A 16,150-nucleotide genomic window follows, 5' to 3' on the forward strand; every position below is an offset into this window, starting at 1 on the left:
GAGTCTCCTTCTTTGGAGGTCTTTAAGCGGGGAGGCTTGGCAGCCATCTGTCAGGAATGCTTTGATGGTGTTTCCTGCTTGCCAGGGGTTGGACTGGATGGCCCTTGTGGTCTCTTCCAACTATGATTCTACTCCTTCCTTTTGTTAGCAAAGTCTGTCATGCTGATATCCCCGTGTATCCCTGTGTAGAATTGAGCTGTGGGTCAGGCCTCCTGGCTCTGGTAGTGGGGCAGAGGGAAGACTAAGGCAGGCCAGAAAGGGTAGGCAGCCAGGGAGGTTGCAGAGCCCTGGAGAATTGTCTGGCAGAAAGAAACACACAGCAGCCTCAGGCACCTCAACGCAGCACAGCAAACTCAACCCACAGAAATTCTAAAACACCCCAAGAAAGTGGAGGAAGAACAGAATTTTATTTCATAGGGGGAGAAAACCTGCAAGAAAATGGGGCACAGTTTTTGGCACAAGACCAGTTGCTAGTGTTGCTATTCTTCAGAGTCCCTTGGAGTTTTGTTCCTGCCGGCTGCATCTGTTGCTAAGGCAAATATCAGTAAATACATGAACATAAACATTAAGGTGCCATCTGATGCACAGCCTGCCATTATACACAGGAGCAGATGCTGAAGTGGATGTCATCATTGTTGGACAACTACAGTATCTGGTATAACATTTGTTAAAACAACAGGTTTTATTCAGTTGAGTGCAGCTATGGCAGACCAAATAAATACATCAGAGACTTCACTGATGAGGTGAATTTTGCATCCCTGGTATGATAAAAATTGTCAGACAAAAGTGTCCATATTATCATCTGGGGAATAAGATTTCAGCTCCAATGCACCCCCAGTTCGTTATTGCACTCATACTGTTGCTAATTGTCTTTAGCAATGTAACCAAATGCCTTCCAAGACCTGTCTGCTTCATAGCTGTGGCAACTGCCTCAGAGTATCGCTCTAGTTATGTTGACCCCCTGATGAAACCAGACGTGAGTGGAAATGTCTCAGATTTCAAAATTTTAATTTTATGCTGTTGCTGAACTGTTTGGCCTCCCAAATTTTCTCGTGAAATATAGGAGAATATTCAGTGAAATGTCCTTCCCATCTGCCACCCACAGATAGTGTGGATATTTCTGGGAGTTCATTTTTGCTCAGCCCTAAATGTAACTTTATGAGAATCTTCTGTCTCTCATTTTGAGAGGTGAGCTAAGTATGTCTTTGGATTAAGCAGAAAGTACACTTTACCGCTGGATTTCCGAAATGGCACAATTTCAAAATAGCAGCATTTGAAACTTCTTATTTTTCCATGGCATTTCCTGTTTGGTGTATGATATCAATTTTGTAAAAAAAAAAAAAAAGGCAAAAAACAAATATAGGTCCTTAAGCAAATGAAAAGCAATAGGTGATTTATCTTGGCATATTTCAAGGCAGGAGTGCTCTTCATTGAGGGTATAATGAAGTGTTCCCTGCTGTAAAATTGTCATTAAAGAGGCTAGTTAACTCATTTCTTTTGAGTGGAATTCTAACTGCAACTTGTTTATCCTTTTTCACCAAAACCACATAAGAAGTGATGGAAGGGTGAGAAAAAAATAATATTGGCAAGTAATCTATCTAAATCCAACTAGAAAACAACTAATAAAACTTATTTCACAGCTAGTTGAAACTTCCAAGAATGCTTTCAAACGTTAGTTGTAAACTGATTGCAGCTATTTATTAGCTTTATAGTTGTGTGTCTGTTTGTGTGTACACACAAACACTACACATAAACACACACAGCCTCCAGTATTGATAATCCCATAGCAAGATCTGCTGGGATGAGCCAGGTTATGGTACATCAGATTAAGCAGCATCTTCTTCATAGGATTGCTCCCTTACTTGTGAATACAGGCAGAGGGCCTTCTCGGTGGTGGCACCCGCCCTGTGGAACTCCCTCCCAGCAGATGTCAAGGCAATAAGCAACTATCTTACTTTTAGAAGACATCTGAAGGCAGGCCTGTTTAGGGAAGTTTTTAATGTTTGATGTTGTATTTTGTTTTTAATATTCAGTTGGAAGCCACCCAGAGATGGGCAGGATATAAATATATTATTATTATTATTATTATTATTATTATTATTATTATTATTATTAAACTCAGCAGGACTTATTTCCCAATAGACATGCCTAGCATACCCTCCAACATTTGTCTGATGAAAATAGGGGCATCCTCTTCTACATCAGGAAACTTCTCCTGTGTTTGATCTCGCCATCCGCACATCGACTTCAGTCACCTTGAGCCAATTGCAACCCCCCCGCCAAACCTACCTCACAGGATTGTGGTAAAGAAAAATGTGCGAGGGAAGGGATAATCTACAACATCTTCCACAGATAAATGGAATGAAATAAAAAATTTACTGTAAGCTTCCTTGAGTCCCTGTCAGGAAAAAAAGGCAGGATGTACTACTACTGGAGACAGTGAGAATGACCAGGGACATAGTAAAGGTAAAGGACCCCTGACAGTTAAGTCCAGTCACGAACGATGCTGGGGTTGCACACTCATCTCGCTCTATAGGCTGAGGGAGCCAGCGTTTGTCCACAGACAGCTTCTGGGTCATGTGGCCAGCATGACTAAGCCGCTTCTGGCGAACCACAGCAGTGCATGGAAACGCCGTTTACCTTCCTGCCGGAGCGGTACCTATTTATCTACTTGCACTTTGATGTGCTTTCGAACCGCTAGGTTGGCAGGCGCAGGGACCGAGCAACGGGAGCTCACCCCGTCATGGGGATTCGAACTGCTGACCTTCCGATTGGCAAGTCCTAGGCTCATAGGATTGTGTTGTGATTTTTTCTGCCAAAAATCATACCGTGCACAAGGAGAATTTACTAGAAATAGAATATATGCTCTTGTTTATACAGTTCAATCAGAAAGATGACACATATCTTTTTTGAAGTTTTCTGAGCACAAAGCATGTGCTAGGTCTGATAGCTACTGCTAGTACAATGTCACTGTGGCCTAGTGAATATCTTAAATGTTGTGAACAAAAACAGACAAGAAAAGACAGATAAGGGAGATTAGAAAAGACATATTCTTCTAATCTGTTGTAAACAAGCTTGATAGAACATGGGAGCAAAACCATGTCCCCACTTTGACATAAAATAAATATGGAAACAGCTGCCATAGAACCAGTAATAATGTATTAACTCTTTCTAAATACTGCATTTTTTTATGAACTTGGTTTTTTTCATTTTTGAATTCTGATAGGATTTTGCCCCAGTTAAATTTGAGATAAAGTCAGAATGTCCATCTCAAGCAACACAGCTTTCAGGAATTCCCAAAGAAGTCAAGTGAGTTTTCATAAAACTAAAAGCTGGTGTGGTGTAGTGGTTAGTCTTGGCCTAGTATTTGGAAGGTTCAAATTCTCACAGCCATGAAGCTTGCTGGGTGACCTCAGGCCAGTCGATGACTTGCGGCCTAAACTGTGTGCAGGATTGTTGTAAGGCCGTTGTGGAATCAGGAGAACCACGTGTGCCGCCTTGTGCCACCCGTGTCCGTGATTTTTCCATGAATGTTACTCTTATTTTTCACAAAACCATAGTTTTTTAGGTTTTAATATAATGAACTTTGGGTTTGGGCTGGGAGGGAGATGAGGGAGAGCAATTAGACCTCGGTGGAACCTGAGGGTTGTTCTTTCTGGTGATTTTTTTTTTACTAGAGATACAAACCAAACTTTGCCCTACTTGTAATATTAATAATGGACAAAATTTCTGGGTTGTCATACACCACTTTTTCACCACTACCACCACATAATATGGTGATAAATGGCTGCATTGACATTGCCATGGCAATTTATGATGGCTGAAAACACAACTGCAACTGAGGAATGCAAGAAATTCCTTCAAATGGCAGCTTAGGGGACAGTCTTATGGTCAGATCCTCCCAGATGAACAGTTTAGAGTGTAGCGGATCTCTGGATTTCCTGGCTGAGCTGGCTAAGTCACCAACCCTGGATCCAGGGAAGTGGTAGGGTAGAACCAGAAAGCAGGTCCTTAGGTTGGATCCTCAGTACATTCAGCTCAGTCTCATGACCTTGTAGAGTCCATCATAGAACACTATTTTCAATTATTGCTTTCCCTTTGCTGTGCTTATCTAGAGCAGCAGTCCTACTGCTGAGCAACTTTTGGATTTGGTGTAACTTTGCATGGGCCTGCTTTACAACAGCATCTTGTGTATAGGATTTCTCTCTTAATCAAGCAGGAACTTCCCGAACCCAGCAAAAGCTGATCTATGCAAGCAAGGAAGGGGTTTTAACTAAGCACCTGAAGACTGGGAGAGAACTAGCCAGATGAATCTCACTGCGTATTTGCAAAGTTTTCAATCATATTCCCACCACTAGAAAGGTCTTTAGAGCTAATCTACCACCATTCAGATTGTAGGAAACCCAGAGCACGGCCCCTTGCTGTTCCTCAGACATGTAGATACTCTCTGCTGAGCAGTAGCAAGAGTCCAGGGGGGCTCTAAACACTCACCAAGGCTCTGTGTTCCTTTGGAGAATTGAGACATGGCGGAGACTGTTGTAGCTTGAAGAAATCTGGTATATTCACCTATTTACACCTTCATTCTCTATGGAGGGAGTCCAGATCTTACAGCATAGTTCTTTCAAGAGTTACTTGTCCCTTGTAGCAGTGCAGTCAAGATGGATCCCCATCTTTCTTCTTCATTCTTCTTCCCAGCACACCTTGCTCCAGGGTCACACCCTGTTACCCTGGCAACATTCCAAATTCCCAGTCTCTGTTCACACCTGAAAGTCATCTTGCATTGCCAATGGCTCTCAATGGCCCTGCATTGCTTTTTAATGGCCGTAGCTTGGCCAGGTCATTTTGCATGGGCTAGCCCAGGAACTTCTGCAGCTTGTATTTCTCCCTTTATACTCCAAATAATCAAAATCCTACCAGTTATTAATTTCTAAGATTTAGGGAGTTCGCCCCAACCCATGACACTATATGATATTTAGATTTTGTGTGTGGACGCACACAAGGTTATTGGCAAAAATATCAAATTCTGTCACAAACAACTACAGCAATGCAGATCTGTCTGCCTTCATTTAGGAAAGAAAACTGAAGGTCAACATACCAAAAAAAAAAAAAAACCAAACACACACACACACACACACACACCCATAAATATAGGCAGGAATTTTTGACACTAAATAAAGAAATAAGACAGCAAATAGAATTTGAAAAAATAATAAAGGAAAACAAAGAAAACATACACAAACATAGATCTATCACCTGTTCATTAAATATAATACAAAGCCTGAGCAAGTAAAGTATTACATATTTAAGTGGGCTGGAATATTGGGGGGGGGGGGATTCCAGTGAATATATGGGAGCATTGATGGAAAACAGTACATAGGTTTTCTCTAAATATGACAATCAGAAGAAGCTGTTACAAATTGATGAGCAGATGGTATATGACACCAGTTAAAATATATAAAATAAACAGAAATTATTCACCAATCTGCTGGAAATGTGAGAAGAAAACAGGTGATTTATATCACATGGGGTATAGATGTGACGGTGTGTGTGTGGGGGGGGGTGTTTGGAGAAAAATAACAAGGTTATCTTGACGATCTTGGCTGTGAGTCCTGGAAGACCTCTTCTCTGCCCCACAGGCCTTTCCCAACCTGGTGTGTGAGCATGTCACCTTATACATTTAGGGGAAAATGTGAAAATTTTGCATTCTCATTCACTGAAGCAAAGGGATTTGCAGACTTGAACACGAGCCAAAATCTCATGTGCATAGAGTTTATGCTTCATTTGACTTACTCAGTGAGTCAGTTATTACCCACCGTGACAGTTTTGTTTGCCAAGCATGTCAGCCCACTGTGCTTGTGTCTTCCTGTCCTTTTGACATGCATTTGTTCTTCCCTCCACTCGCTAGTCTGCAACCTGCAGAGAGTCATAACCAAATGTTCTACCTCACAGCTGATGAGAGACAATGAAGCCTATGAACCCAACCTCACCTCATGCTCCCTTCTCGCCCTACAAGCAATAAACGGCTTCCATGACATGAAACTTGCATGCAGCAGTTAATATTCTCAACACTTTGCAGAGTAACAAGCAACTATATTAAAAGGCCAAGTTCTTCAATGTATTCTAAAGCTTGTCCAAAAAACAATGACCGCTTCCCACATCAAATGGGGGGGGCGCTTTCTGCATGGTTGCACGCAGCCCCTTGGATCCCAGTGCGGCTCCTGGTAGTACAGCTGGCTTCGCCCTCCCCAGGCTGGATATCTGGAGGTCTCCGCCTACCTCAGCCAATCGCCCAATCCCACCTGGGGAGGGGTTGCTAGGGGATTGGCCAGGTAAGGGGAGGGACCGCCCTGCCCACACAACGGAAGGTGAATCTTACCTGTGAAGCGGCAGTCAGCTCCAGAGCTTCTCCCACCCTGCCCTCCCTCAGTTAAGTCTTCTTTTGCAGGTTAACCTCTTCTCCACAGGTACACAGCCGCTGTGGAAGGGACGGAAAGGAATTTTCCTGCATTGGCAGGTTTTGCCTTTCCCGTAGCAAAACATCACAACTTTGGCGGATTCAGGCCTTGGGCAGAATCCTTTAGTCTATCTTCCTAAGGGGGGGGGTGAAGCGGTGACCCAAGCCCCCCTTGTGGCAGTGATATCAGGGTTCCCCGTTTAAGGGGTCTTGAGGGGAGGCATTGGCCATATGCCGAGAGGTTGTCATTGCTCTCCCCTGTGAGGCGGTGAAATGGGGGACAGGGTCTCTCCTTGAACATATGTTCTCCAGAGCCAGCCCAATCCCCACACATTCTGGATAACGCTGAAGTCTCCCAGATCCCCAGCTGAGGATTGGGAAGGTTAAATGCCCAGTTCCTGAGCCAAGGTCTCCCTACATCTGAAACTTAATAAAGTTGTGGCCAATTTTAATCCCATAGTCCGTTGTCTTGAGTCATTATTCTGCTCAGGGGTCGCCTGGGGTCGGGGTTGCCTGTCCACGCAATACAGACTTCAAATAACCCCAAGGCAGACTCACAAGAATCCTGCAGCCTTAACCCAATATCACTTTTGATAATTTCACAGAGTCATTCTAATACAGCATCCATTCCATCTATGTAATGCAATGATAGTGACATAGTCTCACAGGGCATTTGTGGGAATGCGTTACGCAGAACTGAGCTACATGTTACATTCCTATGGGCTGCTGCCCTGCTCTGCCAATTTACAACCCTGAAGACTCCCTCTCAGCGGGTAAAGAAAGCTGGAGGATCCTGAAGCTGGAGGCTTCCCTTTCCTTGCACCACTAAGAAAGCTCTCCAAGTCATGCGTAGAGAGGAAAGGAGGGAATGCTGCCTGGGCCTTTTCCTCCATTATTGGGTCTCATGAAGGTAATATTTCTTAATAGAGGAAGGAAGGTTGCCTGTGAATGAGCAGCCTTCCAGCCACACCCGCATATAAGGAGGGAACTGAGGCGAGAGGGAGAGCTCATTATGATGCTTTATTTGCGCCTTTACTTTGTATTTTTATCTTGTGAATGTCCCTGAGATCTCGTGATGAAAGGTGGCTATAAATCTAATAAATAAATAAATACTAAAATTAAAATCATCAGAGAAACCTAAGAGTTGTAAACAAGAAAAAACAGTTTGTTTGTACATACATACATACCCCATTTTACCCCTGACAGAGATTCGAGGTTGCTTACAGATCAAACAGGAAAAGCTAAAAGCATAGGAAGAAAAGCAGTCATTTAAAAACCATCAAACATTAATGCAATTAAAACTGAATATAAATATGAAAGACCTACTAAAAGCATACAATCAATTACAACAAAAGCAGCCTGGCACCAGCCCTTTCGTTAAAAACTGTGTTCATTCCCTACAAGCAGATCTTCACCTGGCAGCGCAAAGGCAGTCAGGAGGGAGCCAGTCTGGCTTCTCCCAGGAGGAAGATTCAAAGTCTGGGGAGTAGCCATGCTTTTTGTGGCATCTATCAGGGTTCTCTGCAAAGGTTTTTTGAGAGTTTCTTTCTCTGTAATTCTGATCCTGTGTGGCAATCCACACAGAATGCACACACGAGAATTAAAAACTTCAGAACCAACACTTAAAATATTAAACCTGATGATGCATCTGGCACATTTAATCCTTGGCCAAAACCATGTGCTTATTTTAGTGCATGGATTAGAGTTGCCTCTCAATTTCACCAGAAGCAATATTTTGAAAAGGGTGCTGGTGAAACTTCTTTATGAATATTATGCACAAGAAGCTGGCATAAAGCAAACTGGTGTAAGTAAAGTTGACGGTAAGTTGCAGCAGACCCAATCTTGGCTCAGCAGTGGGGCCTCTGCCCCAGCTCTGCCTAACGCTGGCAGAGGTGTTACAAGTGTGTACCGGTACCTGGACTCACACGTGTGCATGAAAACAAGCCTTGACTGCCATGGCAATCAGAGGGTCAAAGGTGGAACAAACCGGAAGTCTCTCCCGAGTGGCTTTCATCGGAGACTATGGAGAGAATGAAAAGAACCAGAGTAGAGCCTTACTTCTTCCATCCATTTGCATCTAATTTGGTTAATGCAATAAGAAAAGATTTTAAAAGAGGAGACAGGTATAATGATAGTATTTGCTCCTTCAATGCGCATTGCTTTTCCAAGAAAGCAAAGTGGTGCTAGGTCTAACAATTGATCTAGGGAATAGAGGAGTAACAGAGACAGACCAGCTGTTTCCAAACACCATTCTTTTCTCCAGGGAAAAGCAGAACCGTCTAGTTAGGTGTAATAAACCCATCTATCCATAGCAGCAGCTGAGTCTTTACACCTGGCTTCCAATCCTTACAAATGAATTCTTACAGGAAATAAATGCAATTTAAGATAAGGACGCAGGGAAAGTCTAATAGAAATCTTATTATCCAGCACATATAAGAGCTTAGTGAAGCTTTTCCTTGGGAAAACCTCCACTCTGTAATGGGAAACAAATATTGGGCTTGAAATATCTAGGGAGGTGGGACTATTTTGAACAATGCTCTACCTTCTTTGAATACAAATTAAGAACACTGACAAGGTAAAATCGACCAGAAATACATGTGAATTATAAATCAAAAGGAGAACTGTTTGGGAGGGCTGGCATGAGAGTGGGAAGTGACAGAAACGTGTTAGGCACAACTCTGTAGTAGCCAATGGTTGAATGGGATGGGGCTGATGTCATGGTCTCCACCCAGGGATGCTACATTAACCGCATCACCTGGGGGCGGGCAGGTCTCCCTGGGAAGGAAATCTCCCCTTGTCTCACATAAGTTTCAAAGGGTGCAATCAGGTCCTCCTTGAGGTTCAGCAAGTGTATGGGGACTGCCACCTCACTTTAAAAGACCAAATGGTCACTGCACAGAGACCCAGGCTCTACTATGGCAGCAGTCAGTCATGGCTGATGCTCACCTGTGATGACTGGAGGGAGCCACCAGCCAGTGTTGCAATGTGAATGTCTGCTCAGCACAGGGGGTGTAAGAGTGTGTTGCAGATAATGCCAAGGTTTCAGATTCAACCCCTGTATGGACAGCTGCCTTTCTGCCTTGCATGGTCCCTTGCAACTCTACAGTTCTGTGATCTCAGATGCCAGTCTTCAGCTTGTCAACCTGAACAAATGCCCAGAAGATAGCTGGGTCATGTTGACTGAACTGTACCACTAGGTACCACTATGTTTTGGTACATTTGGGAGTGTGCTGTTTTCCAATCTGGCTGATTTTGGATGTGCAGTATGTGGACACTTCACCTTATTCATAAATGTGTGATGTGAGGCTCCATGATCACTGCAGATGGTGACAGCAGTCACGAAATTAAAAGACGCCTGCTTCTTGGGATGAAAGCAATGACAAACCTAGACAGCATCTTAAAAAGTAGCGACATCACCCTGCCGACAAAGGTCCATATAGTTAAAGCTATGGTTTTCCCATTAGTGATGTATGGAAGTGAGAGCTGGACCATAAAGAAGACTGATCGCCAAAGAATTGATGCTTTTGAATTATGGTGCTGGAGGAGACTCTTGAGAGTCCCATGGACTGCAAAAAGATCAAACTTATCCATCCTTAAAGAAATCAGCCCTGAGTGCTCACTGGAAGGGCAGATCCTGAAGTTGAGGCTCCAGTACTTTGGCCACCTCATGAGAAGAGAAGACTCCCTAGAAAAGACCCTGATGTTGGGAAAGATGGAGGGCACAAGGAGAAGTGGACGACAGAGGATGAGATGGTTGGACAGTGTTCTCGAAGCGACTGGCATGATTTTGGCCAAACTGCGGGAGGCAGTGAAAGATAGGCGTGCCTGGCGTGCTCTGGTCCATGGGGTCACGAAGAGTCGGACACGACTGAACGACTGAACAACAAGTGATGCTTTTATTGTCCTTACTGTCACATGAAAAATTTGCCTCTTAACTAAAATCTGGTTCCCTTCCAATTGTTTGGGTGTTGGCCAGAACAAAAACATATCTCTCTCAAGTTCCAGTTCACCATCAAATTTTACTCTGGATGAAATTCATTGTAACGGAGATGGATGGTGCTGTGGAAGCCTGGGACAGGGGCCTGGAGGCACCATAGGTAGAAATCACCTCTCCTTCTGTAATGTTAGTGGACATCTGCACTGAGCTCCACCCAAGGCAGCATTGGATTTCATGCAAATATTTCTGTAACTCTTACTTCAGTTCACTCTCCAGCTTCCTTTCATTAAAATAAAGTCTCTATCTTCCTTAGCCCTTGTAGAAAAAAACAATTCATTAATGTAAGCATTATTTAGTTCTTATCTAAGTTGAGGATTTGCAGTCTTTTTCTAATCTATGGTCTGAATTACGATATTACCTTTGAGAAGATTCATAAGAAAATTTGCATGTTCTCTGTCTATGTTGTTGGGAGAAGCAAAGACCAGCTGGAAAACTCTTGCTGGAATTGTGGTTATTCTGATACTAAGTAGCTGTTTCAAGTGTGCATTTACAAAATATACCAAATGCGTTGCAGCCCAAATTTGAGCAGTGATGTATATTTGCAGCATCAAATATCAAAACCTGAGGCAACATATAATTAAGTTGTTTGATATATTCCTAATGCACAGGTGGAATCAGAAGTGACTTTAAATATTTGCCCAAGATAAACCTGGCCAAGTCTTTTAAATATTGTGTAGTAAATAATCTCATCAAAGGAGATGTTTCCAATACAGAGGCTTTCTAAGTGATTTGAAAATATGTGTTATGATTTGGGCAAAACTTTGGAAACCAACCTAACATTTGTCCCAGCTGGCAGCCACTGCATTTGCTGGTGATATATAAAGCTCTTTGTGTGCGCATCCGGAGAAAGGTGTGTGTCTTTCGTTGAAGTACCCCAGGCGGTTCATAATGGAGAGATGTTGGCAGCATTCAGAGAGGCAGGTGCTTACCTGTTCTCCAACCATGTACAAGATTGGCTCATTGACAAGGTGAAAAGAAGGACAAGTTGTCACAGAATGGGGGCATTAGGCAGCTGGCTCCCTGTGGCGGAAGGTAAGCTGGTCACCTGGGGATGCTTGCTAGACTGTAGCAGATCTCATCAATCCATGCCAACATATGCACCTGCCTGAAAAAGCATGCAGTTATTTAAGCTGGGGGAGCAAAACTATCAACAAAGTATCCAATATTTAAAAGAAGTCTTAAGCAAATGCATTGGCACTGCAACAATGTATTTTATGATTCCCTGTCAGAGTAGAGAAAAACAAGCTGCTACCGTCTGATTGTGCAAAAGACTGTGATGAATACTGAGGGTGTAACTCCGTCCTCTGTTTATGGAGAACAAGGTGCATAAGTGAGAACACTGAAGAGGAGGGATTGTGCGATTCTGCCCTCCTGCTCTTTCCTCTTCATCCTCTCTTCTTTGCTGTGCACCAAGAGCAGCGCACAGCACAGTGGCAGGAGGAAGCTGATTCTGCATAAATGGTGGATTCATTCAGGGGCAGACAAAGGGAGCCTACAGATACAGTTGCACTCTAAATGCCATCACTCTCAGCCATAGGTGCCGAGGGGCCCAGCTCTTTTCAGAAAAATCAGGGGGTTGAGAAGGCCAAGTGTGGCACAGCTTCAGTGGCTGGTTCATCCTCCTCCCCCCCTGTTGTGTAAGGGAATGATGTGGGGGAGCAGCCCCCAGGCAGTGGCAGTGACAGCAGTAGGAAGAGGCCGAGCGCCAGAGAAGAGGAGCTGTCGGCCATTGAAGCTGCACTGCTGCCATGTTTGGCTCTGTCCACTGTCTCCTCCCGACGTTGTGTGTGCCACACACACAATATCTCCCTGACAAGTTGGTGCTTCTGCTCCAAAATATACTCGGAGTTGAGTGTTGATTTCATGCTCTTTATTTCAGCTCATGGTAAACAGTGAGAGTGCTTCCCCCCCCCCCAACACAATGGGTCCCATATGATTGGCTGATTCAACTCCCCTCCTGGAGCCTGATTGGACTATTCCTGCAGGCCAATCAGGTTGCTGATTCACTTCCTCCTGGGGCCGGATTGGGCGGCTCCTGCAGACCAATCAGGTTGCTGCCTTCCTACCTGCCTATTGTTCTAGGATCCAAGCTCAGTACATAACACCCCTCCTCTAAGTTCGTTGTCCTTGAGGTACGCCAGCCCCCTACGTATGCGTTGCGACCTGGGGTGTTCCTTGGTTGGGTGTTCTGGTTCTGGCTCGTATTCCAGGGCTGCTTGCTGCGACGGGGCTGTTTGGTCTGGTACAGCCAGCCCACTCAGTTGTGGCTCTGGTTCCTGTGGCTGCTTGGCCCTGGGGGTCAACTCTGTGCTTACTGGTTCTGCCTTTCTTGCCCTCTCCCCCTGCTCTAGAGGCCTCACCACCCAGCTGTCCCCTTGGGACCCCTCTGTCTGGACCTCCTCCTTGGGATCTGCCGCCATAGCTGATCGCAGTGGCGGCACCAGCATAGCCCACCCCCCTCCAAGCCGATCCAATTCCTCATCTATGTGGGGTTTCAGGGCGAATGGGACCTGGCGGGCCTTGAGCCTGACTGGTCGTATGGAGGGGTCTAGCTGTACGGCGATGGGGGGCCTAGTATATTGTCCCAACGCCCCATTGAAACCCCCCAGAAACTATTTGTATGTGGTGTCCATGTCCACATGGGAGCTGGTTTGGTTCACCCCCGTGATGGCTAGTCCCAGTGGCCCAAACCATGCCAACCCCAGTAAGCTAACATTGGGGCCCTTGACCATGATCAGGTCCAAATGCTGCTTCTGCCCTCAATATTGTACCCTGAAGGTTTCCTGAAGGGGCCTTCTGTTTCTGGAAGTTCCAGAGGGTGAATGGGACTGGCCTGAGTTTGGGGCCACCATAAGGGACAACTTCCTTAAGGTCCATGCCGAGATTATGGATAGGGTTGAGCCTGTATCAAGCTCCTTGTGGCACGAGGCCCCCTCTATCTGTACCTCTACATAAATTTTATCTGTGTTGAAATGGGGCAACTGGCATACTGGTGCGTCGGGCCGTGGGGCCTTGGGTTGGTCATCTGATGCCTGGCATTGGGTGGGCCGAGCACAACATACCCGGGCGATGTGTCCCGATTTTCTGCACTGTTGGCACTGCGTTGCAGAAACAGCAGGTCCTCTGCTGGTGGCTCTCCCCACAGCTTGCACAGTTGCCCTCTTCTGGCCGAGGCCATTGTGGTGGACGTGCTGCTTGTGTGTGCCACTGCACTCGGTGAACGTCCTCCCTGTCGTATTCTGAGTCGTCAGTGAGGTCTTCGTGGGTCCTCAGTTGGGATGGCAGGGTTGGCCGGAAACCTTGCGCAGACCTCTCGGCGGCTTTGGTTGCCAGGGCCTCCTCCAGAGTGGAATGTTAGGTTCTTCTTGGCATAGAGGCATCATTGCAGCTTCTCATCCCTCAGGCCACTGACGAGGCAGTCGTGAAGCATGTTCTTCAGCTCTGTGAAGTTGCAGAGTCGGGCGGCCTGGCAGAGGGAGGTCACAAACCCAGTTATGGTTTCCCCGGGGTCTTGCTGCATTGCGTAGAAGGCATTGTGGCAAGCTACCACCAAGGTGCTGTGGAGAAAAGTGCCCCTTCAGCTGTTCCATGATTGTTTTGTAAGGGACGGTAGCAACATTTTTGGGCATGAGGAAAGCCTGGGTGATCTCGAACGTCTCCTCTCCGCAGATGCTGAGATGCCTTGTTGAAAGTGATTCACAAATGAGATAAGAGCAATACAGGGTTTGTAAAAGCATTTTTAAAATTGATTTTGAAAGATCCAGAGTTTGAAAATAACAATACAATATAGTTTACAAAATATTAAAGGCACTTAGATGAATAATAAAAAATATAATGTGGAATTATGCAATGAACAAAGAAAAGGTCAGGATAGGGAGGGGAAGGGCGTGCCTACGCATGATCTGCCACTGCACACTGACACTGGTGTGTCAGAATGCAACCCTCGTGCATATGGTTTGTTGCCTGTACATGGGAGCAGGGCCAGCCCACCCAGGGAGCAAGGTCAGGTGACCGCCTCAGGTGGCAGGATCCACAGGGGCAGCAGTTCTCGATGTCAAACTTTATTCTCCCCATCCTAATCACGTCTACTCCAAAGCAAGCACCATTGAATACAGTTGTTCTTACTCCCAGGTAGGTGGGATTAGGACTGCAGCCCCTCTTGCTAGCTTGATTTCACAGTTGCATCTAAACTTGTCTGCTTGTCCCCTTTTCCCGACTCAGGCACCAGGAAGGGGCACTTCATCACTCTGCTCTTTGTGTCCCAAACTGGATGAATTGCTCCTTCACTCTGTGTAACCATGTAAGTCCCTTTTTATTGCAACATTCCATTTAATAAATGTGTATTGTGTGTGTGTGTGTGTGTGTGTGTGTGTGTGTGCTGAAACATAATGCTCAAGCTAATTTACATTTTAAATGTTTGTAGCAAACAAGATTTTTATGTTTGACAGCATTGAATTCTTTTTGTGCCAACATATTCCTACCGTGTGAACAAACAATAATGAATGCATTATGAGTTCCATTGGCTTTTAAAGTCATAGAACAAAGGAAATTGAGTAGGTTGATATAGACTGTCTTCAGAAAATAACAACAAACAAGCCAACAAAACTTTTTGGGGAGGGGGGGGGAGCAAGCAATTGGGATTTGGCTGAGAGTGTGGCAAAGACATTGTGCAGCCATGAATGCTATTGGATTCTTTCTGTGTAACCTACCTCGCAGGGTTGCTGTGAGGGGGAAAGGAAGAAAAACCCTTTGTATGTCAATCTCAGCCCCTGAAAAGAAAATGGTGGGTGGGATTTAATAAATAAACTAATAATCACAACTCAAATTGACAGAGCTTTGTCTCTCAACATGCCCCAAATAATACATTTTTATGCATAAAAACAAATTTCTATTTAGAGCTGTCAGAAATTGTGATCAAACTGGCATCTTATACAATTATGAATAATTAAAAACCATGTTGTTCTGCATCCAAGTACATTAAATCTGACTAGAAAATGCAGTGAATTTGACTAGTTATCTAAAGAAACTTTGATGGGACCACCCTAAATCTTCAACCGCCATGATTTGTGACAGCCCTCAGCTGGCCACAAATGGCAAGGGTGCTTGTGGGGGGGGGGTGTGATCAGCAGGGTGGGTGGGGGGCAACTGCAGACATTCCTGAAGGAGACCAATTAGCTAGACCTCTTCCATTCTGGGTTCAGGCCTGTTTTGGGGACGGAATCTGTCTTGGTCACCCTTTAGCGAAAGAATGACTAGGGAAGTGTGGCCTTGGCTCCTCCTCAATCTCCGTGGATTTTGATACCATTGACCATAGAATCCTCTTGGAATGGCTTTGTGGGATAGATATTGGGAGCACTGGTTTACAATGGTTCAGCTCCTGTCTTCAGGGTTTGTTCCAGAGAGCAGCATTGCAAGGAATACTCTTCAGGCTTTTAAAGCTATGCTACAGGGTTCTACAGGGCCAGCGCTATTTGATTGATTGATTGATTGATTACTTTTCCAACAAGGAACCCAAAGTAGTTTACAATAACAGAATAAGCAAATGCAGCAAAATATTCCCCAGCCAACTTCAGAAGCTGGTAACCAAGGCTCTCTTGGCCAGGGCTTCCTCACTTCAGGGCAGACAGATCTTAAGTATCCCCAGTGAAGGTGGGAACCATTATCTCAGGCCATTGAGGGTCCCCTCAGGAGCTGGTGGC

The sequence above is a fragment of the Lacerta agilis genome, chromosome 4, assembly GCF_009819535.1.
Source record: "Lacerta agilis isolate rLacAgi1 chromosome 4, rLacAgi1.pri, whole genome shotgun sequence".
In the NCBI taxonomy this organism is placed as follows: domain Eukaryota; kingdom Metazoa; phylum Chordata; class Lepidosauria; order Squamata; family Lacertidae; genus Lacerta; species Lacerta agilis.